The following is a 14,220-nucleotide window of genomic DNA, read 5'->3' on the forward strand; positions in this document are numbered from 1 at the left end:
TGCAGTTGAAGTCTCCGGCCAGAATGACCAGCTAGGATGTTGCCAACGGCAGTGGGAGCTACTGCAGGATGGCCAGCCACTCACTTTTTACCACTGGGTAAAAAGTTAATTAGTCTGAGGGGAGCATTTCTCTATGTACTGTCTAGTATGAGGAGGCACCCTTGCTCCACCTCTTAACTTTTAAAATGGTGAAGTTGCCTCATTGCACCAAAATACCCAGGTCAGAAGAACGGCAATCATTTCCCCTGACCAAATCGAAGGCCCATGGGCCCATAAACTCAACCATTTCCTGTAACTGCTAAGTTGCAGAATCCCACATTCCTGCAGAAACAGGAGATCTGCTTTTATGTTAGCCAGGTAAGCACCAATATAGAAGCACATTTGCATGGTGGCTTTTACATTACGCATACTTATGCTGGCAATTTTAAAACTTATGTTCAGATTTTTCCGCCTAACTGTTCAATGAATGTTTTAAAATGGTTCCTTGTTGCTGGGCACTGCAGGAGGCCCATGATGGACATGTCGTCTGAGGAACGTGAGGGGGAGTTAAAATGGTTCGCGACTGGGAGGTGCAGTTGTTTGCAGTGAACCGAGTGGAGGTGACCACAATGATGCCACCCGAAGTTGCTGTTCTTGCAACCTCACATTCTGCTTGGGAACCCTGCAGCCCAATGGTTTCAATGTGGACTTCACCAGTTTCGAAATCTCCCCCTCCCCTCACTGCATCCCAAAACCAGCCCAGTTCTTCCCCTCCCCTCACTGCATCCCAAAACCAGCCCAGCTCGTCCCCTCCCCGCACTGCATCCCAAAACCAGCCCAGCCTGTCTCCGCTTCCCTAACCTGTTCTTCCTCTCACCCGTCCCTTCCTCCCACCTCAAGCCACACCTCCATTTCCTACCTACTGACCTCACCCCATCTCCTTGACCTGTCCATCTCCCCTGGACTGACCCATCCCCTCCCTACCTCCCCACCTATACTCTCCTCTCTGCCTACCTTCTCTCCATCTTCGGTCCGCCTCCCCCTCTCTCCCTATTTATTCCAGTTCCCTCTCCGACGAAGGGTCTAGGCCCGAAAAGTCAGCTTTTGTGCTCCGGAGATGCTGCTTGGCCTGCTGTGTTCATCCAGCGCCACACTTTGTTAAACGGGTTTCGCTCGGAATGTTGTCAGGACGTGGCCAGTACAGAGAACCCTGGGGACATGGAATCAGCTAAGTGGGGAACACAAAAGCCAAGCACCTTGCTCAGCGTTTCTGAGACTACGTAGAACGCTCTGAAGATTTGCACGAAACAGCCCTAAAACCCTCACATGAAAAATTCAAACAATCACACAATTTCTTTTGTTATCACATAAACAGCCCCACAAATAGCAGGGCCACAAAAAATTGATGAAAACTCTGAGTGTTCCTCTCCACGGAAATCTTTAGTAAAAGGCGAAAGATTTATACGATCTGAAGAGAAACCAGAGCATACAAAGTCTTTTACTTGCCTTAACCTTGACCCACTATGCTCGTAGCACTTCGACATCATGGTGATTGAATTCACGGACAATTACTATCGACACTATACAGAACAAATACAGTCAACACGCTCCGCTGCAATAGCAGAAAATAGCTAATATCCCACAGAAAGACCGACATCTATTTTCATTTTGCAGTGTTACATTCTAGTTATGTAGATGAAGGGCGGGGCCTCCCTGCTTTGCACCGCGTGATATGATTGCAGGTTGTCGGTCCTGTGCCGCTTCGTGTTTGGACCAGGAGATGAGCACTGCCCCTCTCATTCCTTGTACTCATCAAGTATTTTTTTTTCAGTGCGCGATCCTGTGAAAAGTGAGGGCAAAGAAACTTAAAGGAGAGTGTGGTGATGTCTGTCACAAATCTCATTTTCATGAACTGCACATTCCGATTTTTGAAATAAGCCCAAAGCAAAGACAAAGACCGTTAAGATGAAACCAGAAGCGGGGTTTAAACATAAGACATTCAAAGTGCGAGGGAATGGCCCGCTTACCGCATTCGCACAATTTCTCTCCTGTGAGAAAGAGAGCGATTTCAGGTACTCATAGCCCATCTCACCAAGACTGATTGGTAAGTCATGCTTCACTTCCAGACTTTGAATGGCCAATGTGAAACAATTACCTAACTGTGAAAGCGTTAGTTCTCGTTTTAAATTGAATAGAATGAGTCTTAATGATTCTCTTCGTTCAGAGCTGCGTGAGGGCAAACAGTTTGTATCTAAGATGGGTATGATGAGGGGGTCATCAGATTTGTAACGTTAACTCTGTTCCTTCCTCTAAATGTACTGCCGGACATGCTGACTTTCTCCAGCACAAGTGCATTGTCTTTGTCTTTATCAAATTGGCCGAATCAATTTCGTTCTTTTATTACCCTTCTTTATTGTATCTCTTCTTTTAACTAATTGATCCATTCTGCTGTTTTGAACCCCAGGCCCTGTTGCCTTGCCACTGGGTCCCTCTTTCCAGTAATTAATTCTTCAGCTTGCTTAAGACACCCACCTACATCATGGTGTTTGGGGACATATGAATTAGTTATCACTACCAGTACGGCTCTCATTTCAGTGCTGAACTGACTCTATTATCTTCGGCTCATTAACATTTCCTAGAGATGTGACAGCGGATGGGTTTACAGTATCTGTGCCTGGCTTATCAAGGTTCTTCTGTCAAAAATTTGTCAGCTAGTGTCCTCCAGTAGCAAAACACCTATCATTAATGCAGGAACTACCTTTTTGTATTTTGTATTTTGTATTCTAATTTGTACAATAATGTAGTTTCTCCACAGACCATTTATTGCCCTTGCTCCCTGGCTTTTTATGATGCCATAAACTGTCCACATGCTTTTGATTTCTAATATTGGTGTGTTGGTATGTCTGTGCCTTTCATGTTGGCTAAGGTCTATCTTTGTTGTAAATGATAATTCACAATAAGAACATCTAAAGGCTGTTACTATCCTATTGTTATGGTCTTTATTACACTGTGCGTAATAGCACAATATGATATGACATTTGCCGCTGTGATCGCATTTTGAGCGTCTGGCCAATGATTCTTGTTATACCATGATGTTTACTGAAGTGGATGCTAAAAGCTTACATTACAGGGAGGAGGAACTAACATTTAGTACAAAACAATTTGTTTACTGGATATTGTAAAATGATCTCCTCAACAGTATTCCTATCCTGAATTGATAAAATAACTCTGGATTTAATCATGTGTATCATCAACCACCTCAGCCTCTATTGTAAGATATTCTGTTAAAACTGTCTTGCTCAATTTATCAAAACCACTATTATAGAAGATTTGAGATTTGATATAAGATCTATCTGAAGGGGTAGGGGGCTAGCGTAATGGGTTATCCTCATCTGCCTCGACACCGGACCCACTGGCCTGCGTCCGGGTATCATGTTAAGACAGGAACTGTGTATTTGTCTAATAGGCCTCATATTTGTCTCATTAGTTTGTGTCAAGACTGATATCTTAGGTGTAGTGTGACTGCTACATTGTACACAAGTCACCACCACAAGTGCACTTGCCAGACGGTTGTTTGTCTGGGACATGGCCCAACCAGACTTGGAGATGTGTTTATATCTACCATCTAGATCTTGGGAAGTGACACCACTAATGTGGAGTATCACGATCTGTGCGGATCTACAGCCATCTCATACTTTTTTTGTGGTTGATTAGCCAACTGGAGATAAATCTATTGCTACCAGCAAGAACCATGAGGAAGTTCAAACAGTAAAACTCTCGTGGCAGTAACTATGCAGCAAGTCGCCTTGAGGAAGCCCCACCATGAAAAGAATCCTGCCAGGGAGTTGTAAGTTAAGCCTCACAACCAGAAACAACAAAAATAATTGCTTTAGAGATACCCAAAGTAGATATAGCTTTGTTAACTTGGTCTAAACTATTTTAATATAACAAATTATACTGTTAATTTTGTATTCATGCCTGAAAACAAACTAACCTAAGTATATTTACTGAAGTTTAAGAAAGACCAATGAAATTACTAAATACAAAGAGCAAAGTAGGGAAGCAAGTGGCGCAGTGATAATGTCAATGAGTGAGTAATCCACTAAGCATAGAGTTCAAATGCAATCACAGGAATTCTGGAATTGAAAAACTAATCTTGGTAATTGTAAGTATAAAATTGCTTTTGATTTTCATAAGATTCATTTACTTTTAAGGAAGGAAATCTGGTCTGCTCATTGATGCCGGATCCACAATGTGTTTCACTCAACTATGTCTGGAGGAACCTTAATCAAGATGCTTCTAAGTCTGCCCAAAACTTGCAGGTCCTCCAGTGCAAAGAGTTGTTCCTGACTGAGTGTTACAGGCCAGCATGTTTCCAACGCCAGGTTTATTTGTTATGAGGCACACTGAAAATTGGGACAGCCACTGCAGAGGCACAACAGGGGCACAATTGCTCCCAAGGACCATTCAGCCACAGTAAACCTTGGGGCAGAAAACTGCAGATTGCCCAGGCTGTGTCTAACATAGAATATATGTTGTAAATATATTGAACCACTTCTACACACGTTGTGTGGAGTACATTATATCTACTGCACTTTCTATTAATTCAAATTTGAAATGTTTTATCTCCAAGCTCTATACCTGACATGAAATGTATTTTGTAAACATTAAGATTGCTAATATCTTATCAAGTGAGGCATATTGTCTTGGGACATTAAATTTTCTTGCAAATCCTGTAATATTCATGTTGAATGTTTTTGTTTTTATTTGCAAATTTTGTGAATAAAGTATATTTTCAGACAAATATGTAGTTGACTCTTAACTGCTTTCTGCAATGATCTAGTTTACAACAACTGTGTGACAAGGTGAGAAGTGTGCAGTGAAGTTTTCAGGAAGCAATGCCACTTTACTCAAGCATTTTGGCCACATTCATGTCTTCAATCTCTCCAGGAGCCTCCGTATCTCATGAAGGCAGTATCTGCTGACCAGGTGCCCTATCAACTGAGCATGTGCAAGCTTCCAGAGCTATGTATTCATCAGCTTCTGATGCCATGTGCGCAGAGATTTGGCACCATGGGTGTGCAGTAGAAGGGAAAATCTGTGACCTTATGCAGCCGCCTTGCGCATGCACACAACCAAACATTTGATATGGTCAAGGACATTGAGGAATTTCCTGTATGAGAAGAAACTGTACAAGCGCAGTGAGGAGACACATAATTGAAATGGATATTGAACTGGTCTGTGTTGAAAATACCTATGTTTGCAATTGAGGATATATTTTTCCCAATGGATTTGAAACAACCCCAACTTACCTAATCTTACTTCAAAGCTACAATGCTCCAGTCCCGACAACATTCTCAAATAGCCCGTAACCTTTCCTGTAGGATCACGGCCTTCCTACACTGTGCTGAATGAGACTTTAACTAATACTTTACTCATGATGCAACTAGTGTTTTAATCTGCTTTAGTGTAACCACCTAGCTAACTGTCCTGCTGCCTCCAGGAATGTTTCGACATGACATCCAAGATATTTCCGTATCTTCGCACTTCTCAGTAACCTCTCATTTAATGTTTATGCCCCTGCCTTTTTACCCTCCCCAAACACATTACTTCCTGTATCTGTATTGAATTTCATTTTTATTTTTTGTACACCTGCCCAGTCCATCAATAGTTTTCTGTAGTGCTTTTTGTTTTGCTCGCTGGCTATGTAATAGCCATTCTTTAAAAATCATCCACAACTCCTAATGATGCCAACTGTGTTTTGAGTATAAATCATTGAACTGCCTTTACTTTTTGTAGTGGGTATCAACGTCCTGTGCATCTTCTATGCTGTATTTCGTCTTCACTAATCCTGTACACATTGTGTAGCTTAATATCTTTTACCAGATCCATTAGGAATCCAGTTTGCTGTCAACTGTAGATCACTCAAACTGATCAAGTAGCTGATGTCCCCAACTGAAAACTGACCCAGAACAGACCTTGATAACAAGCTGTGGAGCTGGATGAGCAGGCCAAGCAGCATCTTAACAGACATTACGCAGTTGGCAATGACCTTGGCCAGAATTCTGCCATCATGTTCAAGAGTAAGATTGGTTGTCAATTCCAGATTGCTTTTCTCTCTTCTTCCCCTCTTTTCTCCTCTCCGCCCACCCCCCCCCCCCCCCAACCCCCACCTTTCCTATTGTAGATGAGCATACTGACACCCTTCCCCATGGATTGGCACATGTTGCCAGTTGGACACAGTATTCTTGAACACCTCTGGCAGGTCCCGACCAGTCAGGTCTTACAGCATCAAATACAACTTAGCAAGTAAACGGTTGCTTTCAGGAATTTAACTGTTCTCAAAGGACTTCGGGGTCTTAGGTCAGGAGATAGTAGCTTTCCCCCACATTCTGTAGGCTAAAACTTCCGTGATACAGGATCAAAATGACTGAGACACTGAGCTGTCATGTCTATTTATTTCATGAGATTTCAAAACATAGTCTTGTGTAAATGAATTTTCTGATCCTAACAACATAAGAGTGAAGTCATGGTTCTGATGCATTTTCTTCCTTCAGGCTGCTGATCACAGCTCTTCCTAAGTACATTTTGGAAGAAGTATGAACATTTTCATCCTGTTCCACAGAGCTGTCCCTGGACCTGAGGGTTACTTTGAGACCAAGAGCAAAGCTTGTTGTCTTCATACATCTTAAAAATCTTCCTTGACTAATACCACCCGCATCACCTGCAGCAGGAACAGATTTGTCATGCTTTTCTAAAGTCAGGACTCGTTAAAGAAAATTCAGTATTCTCCGGCTATTGTATTCTACTTTGAATTCCTCAATGTTTTCTGGAGTGAACAGTTCCACGTTCAGATCTCGTGTTCTCCTGTCAACCCGCTGGTTCTCCTGCAGATGATTGACTACCACTTTCTACTGGCCAAGGAACAACACCAGTTTGACTTTGGTGGATGAGGCCGAGAAGGCTGGAAGCACAAACAGAAAGTCTAACCTAAAGCAGACAAACCCTTCTGGCTACAAATAGATGCACCCACCGAAGTTGCACTTCACCTGCAAGGATGCTGAAGGCATCATGCAACTTGGCATCTTTGACCATTTCCAACAGGAATGTACATGTGGTATCCAATTTGCTGTGAGTCCCTCCAGATCATCCAACCACGTAGTACAATTGAAATCATTGCCCAGTATGACTGCCAGCAGTAATGGGAGGTACCGGAAGATGGCCAGTTGCTCACTCTTTATCGGTGAGATGTGCACATTAAGTTGTCTTCAGAGATCACTTTGTATAAGAGAGGTGCCCAGCCATGACCATCTTTACTTCTGAGATGGTCGAAGTGACGCCTTGTAGAACAATATCCAAACTGAACGAATGGCTTTTGTTACCTCCTGACCAAATCAATAACTCACGGAGCCACAAGCTCAAGCATCTTCTGTATCTGCTGTAGCGCTGTGGATTTTGTTAGTCAAGTTAGCCAATGTAGAAACTCGAAATGTAGCTGCTTTAATACTATACATGATAAGGCTACTAATTTTGAGCCTCTTGTTTAAGTTAAAGATTATCAGTTCAAGTGCCCACACACCAGCCTAAACTCAAAAAGCAAGACAATTCCAACGCCATTATTTACCACTTGATCAGTTTGTTAAGCCAACTACAAACTGATGATAGGAGTTGTCAGCAAAGCTGTCAAGTGACAGTTACTTGACAATAATGGGCTTCCTGCTGTACTAAGATCTTGTTAAACTTGGAAGGGTTCAGAAAAGCTTTACAATGATGATGCAGGGATTGGAGGGTTTCAGCCATTGGATGAGACTGACTAGGCTTTTTCCCCTGGACTGTTGAGGGATGAGGGATGGCGTTTGGAGGTTTTTAAAGACATGGGGGCTCTGGATGGAGTGAGTAGCCAAAGTCGATTTCCCAGGGTAGGGGTGTCCAAAACTACAGGGTGTAGGTTTAAATAAAAACCGAAAGAACTGCAGGTGCTGTAAATCAGGAACAAAAACAAAGTTGCTGGGAAAGCTCAGCAGGTCTGGCAGCATCTGTGAAGGGAAAAACAAGAGTTAATGTTTTGCATCTGGTGACCCTTCCTCAGAATGATGTAGGTTTAAAGTGAGAGAGGCAAGAGTTGAAAGGGACCTTAGGGGTAACTTCTTCATGCAGAGGCTGGTGCATATATGGAACAAGCTTCCCCAGGAAGCGGGCACAATTAGAACATGTAAAAGGCATCTGCCTATGTACATGAATAAGGAGAGTATTGAGAATTATGAACCAAATGCTGGCAAATGAGATAAGATCAGTTTAGTTATTAGAATGTGAATGAGTTGGCCTGAACAATTTGGATTCGGTGACTCTTGCTCAGAACAGAGCAGCTGTCAAGTGGCATTTGCTTAGCCATAATCTGCTCAGTTTGGGTTCTTCCAGGTGCTCATGGCCTCATTGCAGTCTGTGTCCTAAAGATGAAAAGGATAAAGTCCAGAATTGAGGCTGACTGTAGCATTCCCACCTACGTCAAGGTGTCAATTCAAACTCTTCAATGAGACAATTAACACAGTTTCCTTGAGACTACCGTAAAAGAATGATGGTACAGGGATTCGATGGGATTCATATAACTTTCCCTTACAACTTTGTCAGACTTTGAGTTTACCAGCAGTGTCCCAGAGACATCCTTGCTGGAACCAGTTTATTTGAGGCACTAGGAGGGTCCAATAACTGAATGGACCTGCATTTAACCTCAACAGGAAGAACCCAGACAATAGTCATTTCCCCATTGCGCCTTGGCAGCAGCTGCCCCAGCTTTTGTGCGTCCCACACCACATAGTCCTGGACCTTGGAATATGCCTGTCTGCAACACTTGGTCAGGGTCAACTTCTTGATCTGGACGAGCAACAAGGTTCAGACAGACCAGAGAGCATCTTTCACTGAGTTGATGGTCCTCCAGGTGCTGTTCATGTTTGTCTCAGTGTGCACTGCAGGGAACAGACCGCAGAACACAAGGAGTCTTGGAGCTACTCAGGATGAACCTCAGCCAAAACCACTGCATCTCTTTCCAAACTTCCTCTGCAAAGGTACATTCCAGCAGGAGGTTTGTGACAAGTTTCTACTCCCCCGCACCCACTTGAGGGCAGCGAGCGATGATACAGGCAGACCGGTCATACATAAAGGATCTCACAGGTAGTGCCCTTCTCACTGACAGCCAAGCGGTGTATTGGTGCTTGTTGGAAAGTTCTGGTGATGGTGAATCACTGATCCCAGAGCTGACCTGACCCGTTTGGTGATGACCTTTGACAGGATATTGTAGTCTGCAATCAGCAACGATATTGGCCACCAATTTCTAATTTCCTCCCTGTCCCCCTTCCACATGTAGATGAGGGTGATGCCTTTCCTCATGGATTTGCACATGCTACCTGATAGGAGCACGCTATCATACACCTCTAGCAGATCCTGGACAATCAAGCCCCACAGATCTGTGTATAACTCAGCCATTTAAGCCATTGCTTCCAGGAATTTTATTCTTTCCTAAAGACTGAAGGGCCTTGGTCAGCTCATCCAGATAGAATGGCTGGTCCAGCTTGTCTTGCATACTGTCCTTTAAGATTCCGTGAAAGAAGTCAGGCACAATTGAGAGGCCATGATGTCTGTGGTTTTCATGTCCTTTGGACTAGCATAAAAGGATTTGCTGACCCTCAGGATGTCATACTGTGATGATGTTACCGAACCATCTTCTTCCTTCAGGCTTCTGAGCTCAAAGCTCTGTTTGTGCACTTCCGGAAAGATGAAGTGCGAGCGTATCTCATCCTGCTGCACGGTGTGGACCCTGGACCAGAAGATAATTATAGAGGCCTCCAATGCGAAGAGCAAGGCTCGCTGGCTCTTCGCCTCCTGGACATCCTCCATGACATTAACCCCCTTAATCTGAAGCACAAATAGATTATGCACACGTTTCTGGAGTTTGGATAGTTTTCCCTGTCTCTCGCTCACCTTCAGAATACCTTTGAGGATGAGGAACCGTTTGATGTTCCCCTTGACTGTTTCCCACCAACCCACTGGAGACTCAAAGAGGGGTCTCATAGTTCTCCAACTTGTATAATCCCTTTGGAAGTGCCCAACGTTTCCCAGGTCGACAGTTTCACATTATTTGCCGGGTCCTCTTGCTGGCCTACTGATCATCCTGTAGGTGATAGTCAGCGAGCAGGAGGCGGTGGTCAAAGAAGAACACCAGCTTGACGTTGGTGGATCTGGCCCAGAACATGCTTAATGCAAGCAAAGGATCTCTCCTTCAGCGGATAGACCCGTCTGGCTGCGACCAGCTGTATGTATGCTGCGCTCCATCTGCAGGGGTGCTGAAGACATTGTATGTCTTGGTGACTTTAGGAATCTGGATGTGGAGTCCAGGTTGCTGTCAGCTCCTCCGGATTGTCCATCTGCATCAGTGATGCAGTTGAAGTCTCCGGCCAGAATGACCAGCTAGGATGTTGCCAACGGCAGTGGGAGCTACTGCAGGATGGCCAGCCACTCACTTTTTACCACTGGGTAAAAAGTTAATTAGTCTGAGGGGAGCATTTCTCTATGTACTGTCTAGTATGAGGAGGCACCCTTGCTCCACCTCTTAACTTTTAAAATGGTGAAGTTGCCTCATTGCACCAAAATACCCAGGTCAGAAGAACGGCAATCATTTCCCCTGACCAAATCGAAGGCCCATGGGCCCGTAAACTCAACCATTTCCTGTAACTGCTAAGTTGCAGAATCCCACATTCCTGCAGAAACAGGAGATCTGCTTTTATGTTAGCCAGGTAAGCACCAATATAGAAGCACATTTGCATGGTGGCTTTTACATTACGCATACTTATGCTGGCAATTTTAAAACTTATGTTCAGATTTTTCCGCCTAACTGTTCAATGAATGTTTTAAAATGGTTCCTTGTTGCTGGGCACTGCAGGAGGCCCATGATGGACATGTCGTCTGAGGAACGTGAGGGGGAGTTAAAATGGTTCGCGACTGGGAGGTGCAGTTGTTTGCAGTGAACCGAGTGGAGGTGACCACAATGATGCCACCCGAAGTTGCTGTTCTTGCAACCTCACATTCTGCTTGGGAACCCTGCAGCCCAATGGTTTCAATGTGGACTTCACCAGTTTCGAAATCTCCCCCTCCCCTCACTGCATCCCAAAACCAGCCCAGTTCTTCCCCTCCCCTCACTGCATCCCAAAACCAGCCCAGCTCGTCCCCTCCCCGCACTGCATCCCAAAACCAGCCCAGCCTGTCTCCGCTTCCCTAACCTGTTCTTCCTCTCACCCGTCCCTTCCTCCCACCTCAAGCCACACCTCCATTTCCTACCTACTGACCTCACCCCATCTCCTTGACCTGTCCATCTCCCCTGGACTGACCCATCCCCTCCCTACCTCCCCACCTATACTCTCCTCTCTGCCTACCTTCTCTCCATCTTCGGTCCGCCTCCCCCTCTCTCCCTATTTATTCCAGTTCCCTCTCCGACGAAGGGTCTAGGCCCGAAAAGTCAGCTTTTGTGCTCCGGAGATGCTGCTTGGCCTGCTGTGTTCATCCAGCGCCACACTTTGTTAAACGGGTTTCGCTCGGAATGTTGTCAGGACGTGGCCAGTACAGAGAACCCTGGGGACATGGAATCAGCTAAGTGGGGAACACAAAAGCCAAGCACCTTGCTCAGCGTTTCTGAGACTACGTAGAACGCTCTGAAGATTTGCACGAAACAGCCCTAAAACCCTCACATGAAAAATTCAAACAATCACACAATTTCTTTTGTTATCACATAAACAGCCCCACAAATAGCAGGGCCACAAAAAATTGATGAAAACTCTGAGTGTTCCTCTCCACGGAAATCTTTAGTAAAAGGCGAAAGATTTATACGATCTGAAGAGAAACCAGAGCATACAAAGTCTTTTACTTGCCTTAACCTTGACCCACTATGCTCGTAGCACTTCGACATCATGGTGATTGAATTCACGGACAATTACTATCGACACTATACAGAACAAATACAGTCAACACGCTCCGCTGCAATAGCAGAAAATAGCTAATATCCCACAGAAAGACCGACATCTATTTTCATTTTGCAGTGTTACATTCTAGTTATGTAGATGAAGGGCGGGGCCTCCCTGCTTTGCACCGCGTGATATGATTGCAGGTTGTCGGTCCTGTGCCGCTTCGTGTTTGGACGAGGAGATGAGCACTGCCCCTCTCATTCCTTGTACTCATCAAGTATTTTTTTTTCAGTGCGCGATCCTGTGAAAAGTGAGGGCAAAGAAACTTAAAGGAGAGTGTGGTGATGTCTGTCACAAATCTCATTTTCATGAATTGCACATTCCGATTTTTGAAATAAGCCCAAAGCAAAGACAAAGACCGTTAAGATGAAACCAGAAGCGGGGTTTAAACATAAGACATTCAAAGTGCGAGGGAATGGCCCGCTTACCGCATTCGCACAATTTCTCTCCTGTGAGAAAGAGAGCGATTTCAGGTACTCATAGCCCATCTCACCAAGACTGATTGGTAAGTCATGCTTCACTTCCAGACTTTGAATGGCCAATGTGAAACAATTACCTAACTGTGAAAGCGTTAGTTCTCGTTTTAAATTGAATAGAATGAGTCTTAATGATTCTCTTCGTTCAGAGCTGCGTGAGGGCAAACAGTTTGTATCTAAGATGGGTATGATGAGGGGGTCATCAGATTTGTAACGTTAACTCTGTTCCTTCCTCTAAATGTACTGCCGGACATGCTGACTTTCTCCAGCACAAGTGCATTGTCTTTGTCTTTATCAAATTGGCCGAATCAATTTCGTTCTTTTATTACCCTTCTTTATTGTATCTCTTCTTTTAACTAATTGATCCATTCTGCTGTTTTGAACCCCAGGCCCTGTTGCCTTGCCACTGGGTCCCTCTTTCCAGTAATTAATTCTTCAGCTTGCTTAAGACACCCACCTACATCATGGTGTTTGGGGACATATGAATTAGTTATCACTACCAGTACGGCTCTCATTTCAGTGCTGAACTGACTCTATTATCTTCGGCTCATTAACATTTCCTAGAGATGTGACAGCGGATGGGTTTACAGTATCTGTGCCTGGCTTATCAAGGTTCTTCTGTCAAAAATTTGTCAGCTAGTGTCCTCCAGTAGCAAAACACCTATCATTAATGCAGGAACTACCTTTTTGTATTTTGTATTTTGTATTCTAATTTGTACAATAATGTAGTTTCTCCACAGACCATTTATTGCCCTTGCTCCCTGGCTTTTTATGATGCCATAAACTGTCCACATGCTTTTGATTTCTAATATTGGTGTGTTGGTATGTCTGTGCCTTTCATGTTGGCTAAGGTCTATCTTTGTTGTAAATGATAATTCACAATAAGAACATCTAAAGGCTGTTACTATCCTATTGTTATGGTCTTTATTACACTGTGCGTAATAGCACAATATGATATGACATTTGCCGCTGTGATCGCATTTTGAGCGTCTGGCCAATGATTCTTGTTATACCATGATGTTTACTGAAGTGGATGCTAAAAGCTTACATTACAGGGAGGAGGAACTAACATTTAGTACAAAACAATTTGTTTACTGGATATTGTAAAATGATCTCCTCAACAGTATTCCTATCCTGAATTGATAAAATAACTCTGGATTTAATCATGTGTATCATCAACCACCTCAGCCTCTATTGTAAGATATTCTGTTAAAACTGTCTTGCTCAATTTATCAAAACCACTATTATAGAAGATTTGAGATTTGATATAAGATCTATCTGAAGGGGTAGGGGGCTAGCGTAATGGGTTATCCTCATCTGCCTCGACACCGGACCCACTGGCCTGCGTCCGGGTATCATGTTAAGACAGGAACTGTGTATTTGTCTAATAGGCCTCATATTTGTCTCATTAGTTTGTGTCAAGACTGATATCTTAGGTGTAGTGTGACTGCTACATTGTACACAAGTCACCACCACAAGTGCACTTGCCAGACGGTTGTTTGTCTGGGACATGGCCCAACCAGACTTGGAGATGTGTTTATATCTACCATCTAGATCTTGGGAAGTGACACCACTAATGTGGAGTATCACGATCTGTGCGGATCTACAGCCATCTCATACTTTTTTTGTGGTTGATTAGCCAACTGGAGATAAATCTATTGCTACCAGCAAGAACCATGAGGAAGTTCAAACAGTAAAACTCTCGTGGCAGTAACTATGCAGCAAGTCGCCTTGAGGAAGCCCCACCATGAAAAGAA

At 43.9% G+C, this 14,220-nt stretch overlaps 2 non-coding genes across 2 annotated transcripts; both read right to left on the reverse strand.

The window, feature by feature from the left end:
- Window positions 1-1,352: 1,352 nt before the first annotated feature.
- On the reverse strand, window positions 1,353-1,467 carry LOC132210048 (U5 spliceosomal RNA). Its single transcript, XR_009446205.1, has one exon. It is a non-coding gene; the product is annotated as a U5 spliceosomal RNA (small nuclear RNA).
- A 10,294-nt stretch (window positions 1,468-11,761) lies between these two features.
- LOC132210049 (U5 spliceosomal RNA) lies at window positions 11,762-11,876 on the reverse strand. The gene has a single exon (XR_009446206.1). It is a non-coding gene; the product is annotated as a U5 spliceosomal RNA (small nuclear RNA).
- Between the last annotated feature and the right edge of the window lie 2,344 nt (window positions 11,877-14,220).

Source organism: Stegostoma tigrinum, chromosome 9 (assembly GCF_030684315.1).
Source record: "Stegostoma tigrinum isolate sSteTig4 chromosome 9, sSteTig4.hap1, whole genome shotgun sequence".
NCBI lineage: Eukaryota > Metazoa > Chordata > Chondrichthyes > Orectolobiformes > Stegostomatidae > Stegostoma > Stegostoma tigrinum.